We start from the raw sequence: 13,917 nt of genomic DNA, 5'->3' as shown, positions 1-13,917 counted from the left end.
GGGTGCCAAACGGCAAATTTCCAATACTATCCGGACACACACACATACAAAAGAAAAAACAGATTTTTTGTTGAATATATAACTCGTTTAAAAACATGTCGTGTTTGGTTGACATGTTTAATTAAATAAGGTTTTTTTTGGGTAGACATGTTTAGATAAACATATGGACCCAATGGCAGATTTACATTGAGTAACAGGGTTTATTGGAACCCCCTATGGAGATCCGATCCTTTATGTTCTAGTTTTTTTTTTTTTTTTCGTGTTTTATTTTTATTTTATTTTCATGTTTATTTTAGTGGATTATATTCACATGTTTTTTGTGTCTTTAATTAATTACGTCTAGTTTACCCATTTTAGAGATCATGGGTGTAGCGGGTTAGTTATTTCCATAAAACTCTAGTCTGTAATTCTTTTGCTTTAAAAGCATAATAAAATGAAACAAGAGTTTATGATGTTGAAAAGTTTTGTGTTGATTTATCTCTTTGGAATAAGTTAAACTGATTCATCTATGCTAGCTCGATCGTGGTGCGTTGGGTGGTGATCTTAGACCCGACTATCTAACCGTAGTGGTGCGTCTGTATCTACATTTGGGTGTCGTTGCCCTTTGTTCTTTTGTTTGGTGATTTTTGTATCACAAACAAGCATTAGATCTATCCATTTTCTACCTGTTTCACACTGGTCCGGCGCCTATCACCCCCCCCCCCCCCCTTTTCAATATTTTTAGGCAACCCATATTCAAGCTTTCCAATTCAAAACCTTTTGAACCTTTTTAAATTCCAATTGATTTGAATTCGAATTCAGCTTCAGATGTCAAACAAAACCAACCCCGATACAAAGAACCAGAAAACCAACCCGATACGAATAACTAGAAAACTAATCCATTAAACAACCCTACGCGTAACACAACCAGGTTGCCTTAACTAATGTCATCCCATTCCTATAATATAAAAGATTTATATATATACACGTATGCATTTAACTTTCCTGAAGAAATACATCATAAAAGAAAACTTAAAAAAAAAAAAAAGCCTATAACTCGTGGTTCCAAGAATTTCTTCCCTTGAAGCCACGGCCCGTTGAAGTTGATCGTTCGGGTGAGGTCAACCCCTTTGAAGTATGAGACTGAGTGGGGCTGTATATATTGTCTTCATATTTAACAAGGCCAATTAGACGATGAAGCAATATGACTAAATTGAGTATGTATTGATCCATTTTGTGTTTATCTGCATGATCTAATGTCTGCAGGCGGATTACGTTGTTACTCCCTGCTGTCTTCTTCCCAAGCTCGAATCTGTTTAAATCAGACTAGTGTGCGTTAACATGATCCATTTTGGTAGAAAAATCTAAATCACAATGTTTTAGAATTCTCAAAAGGTTTGGCAGTTTCACTATAAACAATGACAAAATATAAATATATCTGCAGATCACAATCTGTTAGTTTTGATTAGAGGTGTGAGTTGATCGAGATCAGCTTGCTAAAAGAAGCTTGAGCCCGCGCTCGAGACTAAAAATAAGCTCGTTTTTTAAAAGATCCCGCACCCGAGCAAGAGCCTTCACTTATTGAGCTCAAGTAGCGAGAGTAAACAGGCCTTTTTGTTAAATATATTTTTTTTCAAATATTAGATATGTGCTTGCATAGTATTAATTATTATATATAAATTTATGATAAAATAAGTAAATAATTTATATTATGTTATAACAAATACTATAGCTATATATATAAATAAAATTAAATACAGACGTATACAAACTACTTAACAATTTAGTAAATAATAATAAGCGAGCCGAGCCAGCTCTGAGCTTAAGAATTAGAGCTCAAAACGAGCTAAAGTAAGAATGGATCGCTTACCCGGTGTTTGCCCACTCACCAAACCACCCAAAGCTATGGTGTGCTCTGCGGACCCAAGAAAATAACAAGTGTAATGTGTTATTGTTTAGTAAACATGAATAAATTTATTGTAATATTGGTGTAAAACACGACAATAAGAAAAAATACTTTGTGGTATGCGTAGCTACAGGAACGAGCCAGCAAAGAGTCTTATCCATTTCCGCCTTAATTTCAGGCATTGTCATCTAAAACAAACCACCATATGAATCAACAAAAATAAGTAAATAGGTCAAAATTGCCACCTAAAATAGATATTATACTGGAGACTACTTACCATTTCTTTAGAATCAAGAGATTGTATGTGAGAACGCAAACGGGCCTTGACACTGACGGGTAAACCATTGTATAATGTGTCCCTCATATTAGGATGTAAGGACATGGGGTGAGATGCCTACAAAAGCATATCAAGCCCTATTAAACTATGCAAAAAAAGTTACACATGACCGATATTAGCTTACAATGTTGTCCATCTGAGTTATTAAGTTGGCATAGTGTAAAGCAAGACCAACGTCACCTAATCTGTCAGTTTTGTTGTTAGTCTCCGAGTCATTCTTTGTTGAGATTGCAGCTGAAAATTGAAAAATGAAAGCATGCGCGAACATAAGAAATCCTTTAAAAATTCATGATATTTAAAAAAGAAAAAAAGAGTAACAAGCATTAGGAATGAATATAGTTTTATTTTTAGAGTTTATTTATATTTAGCCCACATGCCCAAGATAGGTTTCTCTAGGGTTACTTTCATGTAAGAATCTATAATATATATAAACGAAAACCCAAAAATCCTATGTGTCGCGATGTGGTCGCTCCCCTCTTTTATGGAAGCCACCAGATTTCTTGATTTTTAAATGGAGGCCACTGATTGATTTAACCCAAATTCATGGGTATGGGTCTTACCAAAACCAGATAGTTTTAAACGGGTTATAACATCTCGTTAAATTAAAAATTAATCTTACCAATTATTTGATATGAAAATCCTACAAAAAGGAAGATACTAAAATTTAATATCCAATTAAAAAGAAAAAGATATTATTTATAATTAATAAAAAATTTTATAGTAAAAAACATAAGCGGGTCATGGGTCACCAAATCCAGATTGCTTTTAAACGGGTTATAACATATCATTTATTTATAAAACCCTTTCATCATCAAACCTAAGTATATTATTAACTTTCTTACAATAAAGAAAATTAAAATCCAAAAAATAAATATTAAAAAACGAAAAATGTAAAACAACCATTCTCTCAAGCTATCAGATTACTTTATTTGTAAATGAAGGCTTCTCACGCATTTGACCCGAATTCACGGGTAAATGTCTCACCAAACCCAGATAGCTCTTAAACGGGTTATAACATCTCATTATATTAAAAAATAATCTCATTAAATATTTGATATGAAAATCCTATAAAATAGGAATATACTAAAAATTAATATCCTATTTCATTTTTTTTTTTAATATTATTTATAATTAAGAAACAATTTTATAATAAAGAAAATAAACGGGTAATGGGTATCATCAAACCCAGATATCTTTTAAACCGGATTATAACATATCATTTACTTGTGAAACCATTTTATAATCAAACCTCAACTATATTAATTATTAACTTTTTTACAATAAATAAAATTAAAATCCAAATATACATATATAAATATTAAAAACGAATAATGTAAAACAAACCCCGTAATACGGGGGATAAAATCTAGTGTAGCATATATTTCTAGGATTTATTTGTATTTAGCCTATAGACTGATGCGTACCTGTTCCCGCCTAAACCAATGTTACAAAATAAGCGGGAGCAGTTTTCAGTTTGTGTTAACTGTTCATATTAATATTAGGGTTTCTGCTTTTGTTGAGTTTGATCTAGGGGTGTGTTTTTTAACCGTACCCGAATAACAAACCCGAACCGTAGCAACCCGAGACCCAAATAACCCAACCCGAATTCACCCGAACCGATTAAACTCCTAACCCGAACCCAAGATAAAATATTCTGGTCGGTATTTGGGTTGAAATACCCAGATTCGGGTTGACCCGAATATAAAACATCGATGCATGTATCCCTAATTTTATAGGGTAGTTTAGCGGTGAAATATCACAATGACCTTATGTATTCTTGTTCGGTTGTTCTCAAGACTCCAATTAATATTGGATCTATCACATCCCAATGTATTAATGACCATAAAGTATACTGAGAATGTATCTTCAATTCAAAAACTTAAATAGTATAGTATTTAAACAATATTTATTTAGCATGTTTCTTCAATCTACACAAGTATTAATCCACAGGCTACAACGCTCCTTCATCCCGTGTTCTTAGTTTCGGTTCTTATTATTTGGTTCCATTGCCAGGAAATAGAGAATCATCCAGTTCAATCAAAATTACATCTTTACCCAGTACCGATCACTTTCTGAAATCCAATGTTGTCAAGTCTGGTCAATTTTCACAAGTTCAAAATCGGGAATGATGGCATCACAAACTCGAAGCCAACCTGAAGGAAGACTAAATCCAGATCAAATTGCTGCCCAGTTAGCCGCAATCTCATCCAGACTCTGAGTCCATAGTGGCGCAATTAAAGGGTGATGTTGCAGACATCAAGGAGGCTTGGATGGGTGAGAAGGAGCATAAGGACAAACCTGCCAGAAACAGTTCTAGTGATGCTGACGATGGATCAAATCGTGTTTTAGATGTTGTAGACTTGGCGCCTACGGCCTATCCAGAATCTCATATTCAAAAGGTTTGGTGCTCTCAACTGGTTGGGAACTTGTATCCTAGCATTCCTAGGAGTATGACCCGTACCATACAAACTGCTCAAAAATCTACCGGGGGTAAAGCTAAACGGAAGCAGTTGACAACAAGAGGTGCTCCAGAATTCGAAACAGATCTAGAATACGAAACAGATCTGAGGTTTCACAGAAGTGCAGTGACTGCACTTCAGGACGCATTGGAAGCTGATTTGGTAGGGTTATTTGAGGCTTTGAAACACAAGGAAATCGTCCATCAAGCTCCAATCGAATGGCTTGTTGCTTGGCATAATAATTCCCTTCTTTCAGATACGGAGAAACAAGCCCAAGACCTACTTGGTGAATGCATCCAGTGCGGAGAAGAATACGAACCGAAGCACCGATGCAAAGACGGAAATGGAGACATAATCGGGTGCACCCCAATGAAGCTTCATGAATTGAAGTTGACTACCTGGTTGGCGAACCCATTCTGGATGCAAATAGGTAATGGAGGCACCATAAGGTGCAGCTGGGTTTGCAGGGAAATCATACGTGGGTTGAGGGATTTAATAGGACACTCTCGTCATTTCGTATGACCTTATGGGCAGCGGGAACTCCCACCCGATTCTTGTGTTGACTCGGTCTTTCATGCTAAAAACAATATGCGGTCTTACATGTTTCAAAGCTCAAGCTGGTTTTCAGAAGCAAATCCACCGCTCTTGGAATTACTTATCTTTTGGGGTCACCGACCATTGAAAAATGCCAAGTGTTAGCCTTATGATCCATTGGTGAACCATCCCCCTTGTTTCGACTTGAGGACAAGTCGTTTTACCGGGCCGGAAGTATTGATGTGTACCTGTTCCCGCCTAAACCAATGTTACAAAATAAGCGGGAGTAGTTTTCAGTTTGTGTTAACTATTCATATTAATATTAGGGTTTCTGCTTTTGTTGAGTTTGATGGATGTTTTAATTATCAAAATTAGGGTTTGTTAACCTTGTAATCTGGAGATCACCCATCTCGAATCGGGTCACTATCCATTTCAATTTCAGTAATCAAGTTCTTAGTTTCGGTTCTTATCATAGACCCTACCCATTGGCATCCCCGTCTAGAAATGAAGTATGTAACACATTTTTCAAGTAAGTTACGAACAGTCAAATACCATTCTCCCCAAAAGCCTCTGCAATTGCTTGATGGATGAAAGTGACAACATCAACAAGTTTCTCCACAACCTACTACATAAAAATGCACAAAGAGAAAGTTACAACATTAGTGCATAGACATATATTATACTAAACAAAAATATCCATAACGCATTATGCGTAACACCTTTAAAATTTGTATTACATATTCAACCATTGTTATAAATATTGAGTCATTGACTAAAATTTTCACTTGAGGATTAACAATATGAATGAAAATATGATTGGTGAAAATAGGGGTTGGATAAATGGTATAATTTTATAACTGTTACAAGGATGTAATGGGGCAAACCTTACCTAATAACAAGGGATAGAGAGGTTGCTCCAGACTCGTTAATTATTAATAATGGGTAAAATTTGCAACATAACATAAATAATTTACAATTCCGTACCTCCTCCAAACTTCTAGACCAAAGGGACTTCTTTTTCAAGTTTCTCACAAGAGTCCTTTGATGCTTCAACTCACTTTGTAAAATCATTAAACTCTCTCCTAAAAACGAACAAAAAATCATTTATCAAACAGCCAAACTCCTTGGTTACAAAATGAGAAGTTAAAAGAGAAAACCCTATATCCTAACATGTATGCGTAATTGCATAAGAAAACAATTGAAAACAACCATGATACTATATATATGATGGAACACAACACCTAATTAAAGTTTGATTAATTTAAAATAGAATAGAGGAATCAAAATATTTCCAATTGTTATCTACAATCATTGTCCAATATATTTGCCTATTTGGGGTATAGGGATAGGATCAAAGAGAACTCCTTTTCCATATTAGAGAGAGAACTAGAGAACTAATAAAGAAATATATATATATATATATATATATATATATATACTAGCTTTAGAACCCGTAAATTACACGGGATTTGTCAATGTGCAAATTAATACAATGAATTATTTGAAATAAAAAAACTAAATGCTAAACATAATATCATAATTATGTAAAATGTGTTACAAATATATTCGAATATATATACTACAAGTACTAAGAAGTTTAGAATTTACAAATTTGATAAAAGTAAAAAGGATTACTCGACAACTTCTTGAAGGAAATTGTCATAAGCATGAAAGTAAAGTAGATTTTCTGTATATGCAGTTAGTCTCTCAAAAGTAAACCTTCCGTTAAGATTTTCTGTATATCCTAACCACACAATGCATTTTCTCTGGCATTGGGCTTATTGTTAAGCATACATTATTTTTGTAATGTGTTGTTAATAAAATAAGATGTAAGTAACACAAATATAAAGTTCAATATTAAAGCAATATATGAATGCATGAAGTTGACTTACAAGATGTGGCAAGTTTATATGTTTCAAATTTGTAAATAATTACACTTCAATCTCATCAGTGGCAGTACACCAATTGTCACGCTCAACGCCTTCTCGTTTTTACTCATTATTGCAAACCATGAGACATAATTAAAACATATGACCATTTATTATTTTTTTTTTATCAATTTAGTAAAAACATTACAAATAAAAAAGCTCACCCGCGGCCAATGCCACTATGGCGTTAAAGTTTTACAAGTTTGTAAAAGTTTGAAAACAAAAGAAGCTAATTATGAGTGCATTGAAACATTGATTTTCGTTGGAATGTTAGATTGCATATAATAAATCAAAAGAAGACACTTGAATAGGAAAAAAAATACAATAATGAAGGTGTGATACACTTGACATAATCCGGAAGACATTGATCAATTGCAATATTAATATTCTCAATTAAATTTGTATATTTATATATTTAAGGCGGATTAAAGAAGAGTATGTAAAAATAATTCTGATTTTGTTATATTAAATAAATATTGGGTTTATTAGCTATTAATGTTATAAATCCATTAAATTCATTTTTTTTCTTTTGTGATTTAAATCCGATTTTTACATATGAAAATGTTTTTAAAATTAGAAAATATATATGTATACATATTTTTTGTTGTTATGCTACAAAATATAGATACTTAGAAAAGTTAAGATATTAAGGAGTAATTTAATTTTTAAATAAACACATAATCTAAGAAATCATATTATTATTATTATTATTATTATTATTATTATTGGTACATTCTTTTTATATTATTATGCATGACATTATAATATATATTATAAATTAAAAGTGAGATTTGTTAAATATTTCAATTCCATTTTTATTTTTATATTTTCTCATGTAAATTACCATAAACATTATTTGTTTTATTAGGATTTGTCCAATTTTAGAATGTATAATCTTTATTTATATGGAAAGTTTCTAGAATGTCTATAAAAAGATATTAAGAATTTGAGCGGGAAAAATTAGCCAAGGAGGAATATGAGACTGCCACATCATCCTCATTATTTTCTTTTATTAGTATAGGTAGATATTAAATATTTTCAAAACTTTTTTCTTTCATCCTTTTTATATATGTTATTCTTCCCCAGAAAAAAAATAAAAATTAAAAAAAAAACTGGATGTAGTGCACATAAATACATCAATTTTTATTTTTTTATTGCATAGGTGCAATAGTGTTGTATTATATGCAAAAATAAAAATAATAATAATAAAAAAGTCGATGTAGTGCCTATTTGTAAGAGTGTTGTATCGCATATATGCAATAGTGTGTATTCCATATGTGAAATAGTGTTGTATTTGCATATATGCAATCGTGTGTATCAAATATGTTTAATAGTGTTGTATTATATGCAATACAACACAATTGCATATCTGCAATACACATTATCGCATAGGTGCACTACATCAACATTTTTTATAATTTTTTTTATTTTTTTATTTTTTTGTTTTATTTTTATTTTTTTTATAGTGAAGAATAACAACATATTACATATAAGAAAGCTAAAAGAAAAAATATATATATAAAATATTTTTTTTTAAAGTTAAAATATTTCTTTATTAGTTCTCTAGTTCACTCTTGATCCCACACCTTAGGGTATATACCAATACATAAGATAAACTTTGTAATTATAAACGTTTGTATATATGTGAATATGAGATTTACTAGGATATATATAGATACCATAATCATGAAACCCTATAGTCTATTCATATACCGAGTCTAGTCATATCCATATTCCGAGTATATTCGTATTCTGTCTAATAACATACTATGGGAAAGGTAACGTACAAATGAAATTAACGTGCTAATGGTGAGAATCAAGTAGAGTAATTATATATACAAGTAGAGTAATTATGTAATTAGATCATAGAGTAATTATGTAATTACTCTATGATGTAATTGCATAATTACTCTATTTGTATATATAATTACTCTACTTGATTCTCACAATTAGCACGTTAATTTCATTTATATTTGAGCCAAATCCAACATACTACATCAAATACGCGTTGTTGGTTATACCTTTTCTAGGAAGACGCAAAGATACAGCTTCTTCAAGCTTATGCCGATAAACTTTTTCCAGTCTATCCCAAGCATGATACTCATGGTATAACTCCTGCAAGGGAAATTGTTTAGCATTGTCGAGAAAATGTCTAGCCAACGAGTGGTTGAAAGCAGACATGAGAAAATGGACTGTTCAATTTGTGCCAGAGAAAATTACTTTTAAAAACCAGTGTGTCAGATATAATTATAAGATCATGCTGTTTCAATAGTTATCTTTTTTTTTTTCTTTTTTTTTTTTTGAATATATTGATTTAGAACTTTTTATGCAATAAAAATATACTTCAAGCGACAATCAACCATTTCACATGTTGTCTTAAAGCTTTTTTTTTTTTTTATTATGTTTTGTCTTTATGGCCGGTATGAGTTTAAACACGTTGATAATGCCAACTAGAGGTGTAATTGGGCTTAGCCAAGCCCGGGTTTGGCTCATTTATCATTTATTAACTAATGCATATATATTTTAATTATTTTTTATATACTTCAATTCTAACTTTTATATATAACATAATAGTTAGATATCTTTTAATAACTTTATATATAACAATACTATATATATATATATATATATATATATTATATGGGTAAGGATCCTAAGAAAACCCTTTGCAAATTGAGAACTTTGAGAACCATTTTGGACCTCCAAAAAATATTTAAGAAATTATAAAACAAAAAAAAACGAAAATTTTAAAAAAGTAAAAAAAAAACAAAATTCTTATATTTCATTCCGGTTTCATAAAAAAATTAATTCGTATTATAACTATACACATGTATATAATTTCATTTAATCTCTAGTTACGTAATGTATAATAAGTTTATCAAACCAACTTAAATATTTTATTCACAAAGTGTGGTTACATATACTAGAGAAAAGGCTAAGATCAAGGCATAACAATAGGCCAAGATCAAGCAAAATAAATACAAGTAATTAACATGGAATTTACAAATCAATATGTTACATATTTCAAATTATATCCTGTTCTAACAATGTGCACATATGTACATTATCATTTACCTTTAAATTATACATATTTGTATAAAAAAAACATGTGTGCACATATATGTACATATTATACATATATGTATAATTTAGCTAAACCGAGATTTTTTTTATGAAACCGGGATGATAAATAAGAATTTTGGTTTTTTTACTTTTTTTATTTTTGTTTTATGATTTGTTTTTATTTTTGGGTTTTTGGTGGTCCAAAATGGTTCTCATGGTTCTCAATTTCCAAAAAGTTTTCACATGATCCTGATCCTATATTATATATATTACATATATTTATTAAAATTCAATAAATAATAATAAATAATAGACTCCTTTAAGCTTGTGAGTGACCTCAAGCTCGATAAGTGAAGTCGGTGCTTGGGCTCGTTTATTAAACAAGCTTATTTTTAGGCTCAAGCTTGAGCTCATTTAAGCTCGGCTCGATTCGATCTGAGACATTCTGAGTAGCACCTGATCTGGCTAGTTAATTATCCCACTGCCACCTCTGTATTTATGGAATAAACGGCCAGAAGGGACTTACTGCAGTAAGCTGAGCCAAATTGGAGAGTTCTTGCATTACCATTTCAACCTCTTCTCTTAGCTGTTTGTTTGTTCCAGTGTCCACATGCAGACTGGTTAATTTAGAGCAACATTTCAAAACATTTTTATTTTCATAAAAAATAAAAGAGATCAACTATCATGAAATTCAGTCTTCAGCTGTACCTTACAAAGATGCGATCCATATTACGCCATTGAGGATCAGCGCTCATATTTCCAAATCTCACCACTTCTCTAGAGAAGATTTCAAGTTCCTCTCTAAGGACAACATATTATGTATTGTGTGATGAGCATAATACTGCTTTAAACAGTAGCCGATGACATAAAAATTTCATCCCAAATAGCAGGTACAGATGGCGCTATGGGTGGGCCAAGCATGTTACTTAATAGGTCAAAATAGGTAGGATGCGGTTGACCACTTGACCCGCCAAAACCTTTTCTTTTTTTTCTTTTTTTCCTTTTTTTTTTGCATTCATAAGCAAATATTGAGGTGAGTAGTAATCTAGGGCTATTCAGAAAGCTCAAGGCTCACTTGATAAATCTCGGATAAAAAGCTCGTATGTAGCCGAGCCCGCGCTAGGGTTGGCTCGGCCTAGCTCGTGGCTCACTCGATAACTGGCTTGTTGGCTGGCTCATTTAAATATAATAATAATAATAATAACATATAATACTATTTTTTTCTTTTATATATCAGTATTTACAAATCAAATTAAAAAGTTTTTTAAAAACACTTCAGGCTGGAGCCGAACCTGGTTCGGTGCAACTGGTTTACAGCCCTATAGTAATCAAATTAACTGTAAGATAATAGACTATCAAGTTAAAAGTAAAACTACTTGTCCACCACCAGCTTTAAGCAATTGCCTGGCTCACTTGATTCTGAGTATTCAAGATTTCAAGTAATCAAGTAACAATAATCACTTTCAAACCACACAGCCAAACACCTCCTAAACAAGACTAAAAATTAATAATATTATATGACCCAGTTTTTTTAGTAGAGCGAGTTGAAAGGGTGTAAACACTTAAGTCATAGACAAGTTTAACCCACTTGACCTGTTGGACCGTTCCCTTTTCAGCTAAACTTTATAAACGTACCCATTTAATCCATCTAATGACAGCCATTGCTCTGCAATAATAATATTACCTCTTGTCAGCAGCTGCAATGCTTAACAGCTCATTGATATCCGTAGAAACCAAAAGCTGCACCCCATCTGAATACAAAATCTCATTTTTAAGAATTTGGATGTTTTCGTCCGAAAGGGATTGCATCAAATTGGACCCCTTAACGATCGTATTAGCCACCTCAAATGCCAAAAAAGATACTTTTGTCCTTAATGTCGAATCAGTTACAAATGCATTATTGTTAGGAACGAAAAGATTTGTCATGCTGCTTGCAAGGATGTCTAAGACTTCAAGACCAGCACTACCGGCTCTACTAAGAAACGTACTTAGTTGAGGTGCCTACAAATTTCAAGAGTTGACCCATGTTAGTAACTTAGTACAATAACATAAACAGGTTCAGGTCAAATATGTGTTTTCTGTTGGAGTTACATCCCGAACCCGGGTTATGGGTCGGAAAGGTGGGGCCGGTTCAAGCTAATGGACCGATCTCATTAATTAATTATTGCAATTAGAGATAATCATCTATTTTATTTATTAGATATAGATGGAATTTTATTTAATACATAAATAGGAGTTTGTGTTTGTCTCTATATAACCCCAAAAAATTCATGTTAGGGTTAATGGGAGAATTGATCAAGTTTTAAGTTATTTTCTTGATTAATAAAATTGGTGAGTTATGTCATATATACTCTGCATTTAATTCGTGTTCAATTAATCAATTGCCAATTCACGTATCAGAGCGGTTAAGCTCTTGGTGTTTATTGGTCAAAGTGGTGATCGATAAGGAGGAGACCTAAGACTCAAGAGTCAAGACATTGATCAACACGGTGATCGGTACGGAGGGATCGGTCAAGTCTGATCCGAGTTAAGGGCTGGAGTTCAACTGTGATCGAACGATTGGATATTTAGATAATATAAACTGCAAATAGATGATCAAACAAATTGTTGTCAAGAATGCTATGAGAGTTTCACAAATCATCGGTTAGCTATTGTTGTATATTACTATATTTTTGCTATTTTTATTGTTAAAACGTTAATGTTATTTAAAAAAATTAGCTTATACATTTCGTTAGTCGTTAGGGCATTTTTATTTCAGCTCGGCCGGGGTATTAAAACTCTGGAGACGGCCATTCTTGCATCACAATGCAAACACAACATCCTTCAAGTAGACGAAGCATCATATGATCTTACATCACATTTTATTACTGCTAATTGCAAATTTAGAAACCTAATTGCAAATATCTATAGGAAATGAAAAGTATATACCTTAGCTGCAGCCCTAGCAGAGGCAGAGCGTTTCAATTCTCTTGAAACGGAGAACGATTCACCCACCATCTATCAATATGATATACATGTATTAGTTATTGATCGATTATACTGTTTTAAATGATTCAGATGACAATTCTCATATGAAATTAAAATAAATCATTACCGGAGATTGTGATGGCTGGAAGTTGTTTGCGGTGGTCGCTTTGCTTTGCTTTGCTTTGTTATAAGAGTTGGACTTTGACCGCAAGCAATTTGTATTTGCATTGCAAATGTCTAATTTTGTTGGAATCTGGATACTGGGTCGCTCTTTTTTCCTTCAGGTTTCGTTGGTCCACGCTTAACAACTGAGCCGCTCGTGAACTATTCGAAATCTGATAAAAAACTTAAAAGTTAAAAGAGTCTTAGCCTGAGCTTTAAATAAAAGATAATCTTGTATATAAAATTGAAAGCCGACGTTGATGCGTTGACCCGTTTTGCTTCAATGGACCATAAACAGTTCACCTTCGTAACTGAATTAATTTGTGATTCACTTGCAAATGAACAGAGCCGTTTGCGAACTATTCAAGATCAAATTGATGAAAAGCCTAAATTAGTGCATGCTAGCAAACAAATTACCCTACATCTTTTTTACTTTTAATAATATTTTAATAACAGAGCCTTGTATGAGAAGTTCATTTAGGCTCGTTGAACTTTAACGAGTCTTGTGTGTTTTTATTTTTTAACTATTTTACTATGTATTAATTTCATGATACACAGCCGGGCTCAGAACAAGCTTAGGCA

At 32.4% G+C, this 13,917-nt stretch overlaps 1 pseudogene across 1 annotated transcript; it reads right to left on the bottom strand.

Moving 5' to 3' along the window:
- Positions 1 to 926: 926 nt before the first annotated feature.
- LOC143621900 (protein PSK SIMULATOR 2-like) lies at positions 927 to 13,203 on the bottom strand (annotated as a pseudogene). Its single transcript, XR_013151613.1, has 13 exons — positions 13,135 to 13,203; positions 11,891 to 12,207; positions 10,915 to 11,007; positions 10,733 to 10,823; positions 9,165 to 9,258; positions 6,200 to 6,297; positions 5,768 to 5,837; positions 2,347 to 2,456; positions 2,163 to 2,279; positions 1,997 to 2,073; positions 1,850 to 1,894; positions 1,037 to 1,291; positions 927 to 937 (listed from the first exon to the last, which is right to left on the bottom strand). The product of XR_013151613.1 is annotated as a protein PSK SIMULATOR 2-like (transcript).
- Between the last annotated feature and the right edge of the window lie 714 nt (positions 13,204 to 13,917).

Source organism: Bidens hawaiensis, unplaced genomic scaffold, assembly GCF_021521415.1.
Source record: "Bidens hawaiensis isolate Kalapana, Puna unplaced genomic scaffold, B.hawaiensis_p1.1 tig00002977_1, whole genome shotgun sequence".
In the NCBI taxonomy this organism is placed as follows: Eukaryota; Viridiplantae; Streptophyta; class Magnoliopsida; order Asterales; family Asteraceae; genus Bidens; species Bidens hawaiensis.
Note: the sequence above shows the minus strand (reverse complement) of the source record. Positions and strands in the feature narration are given on the sequence as shown.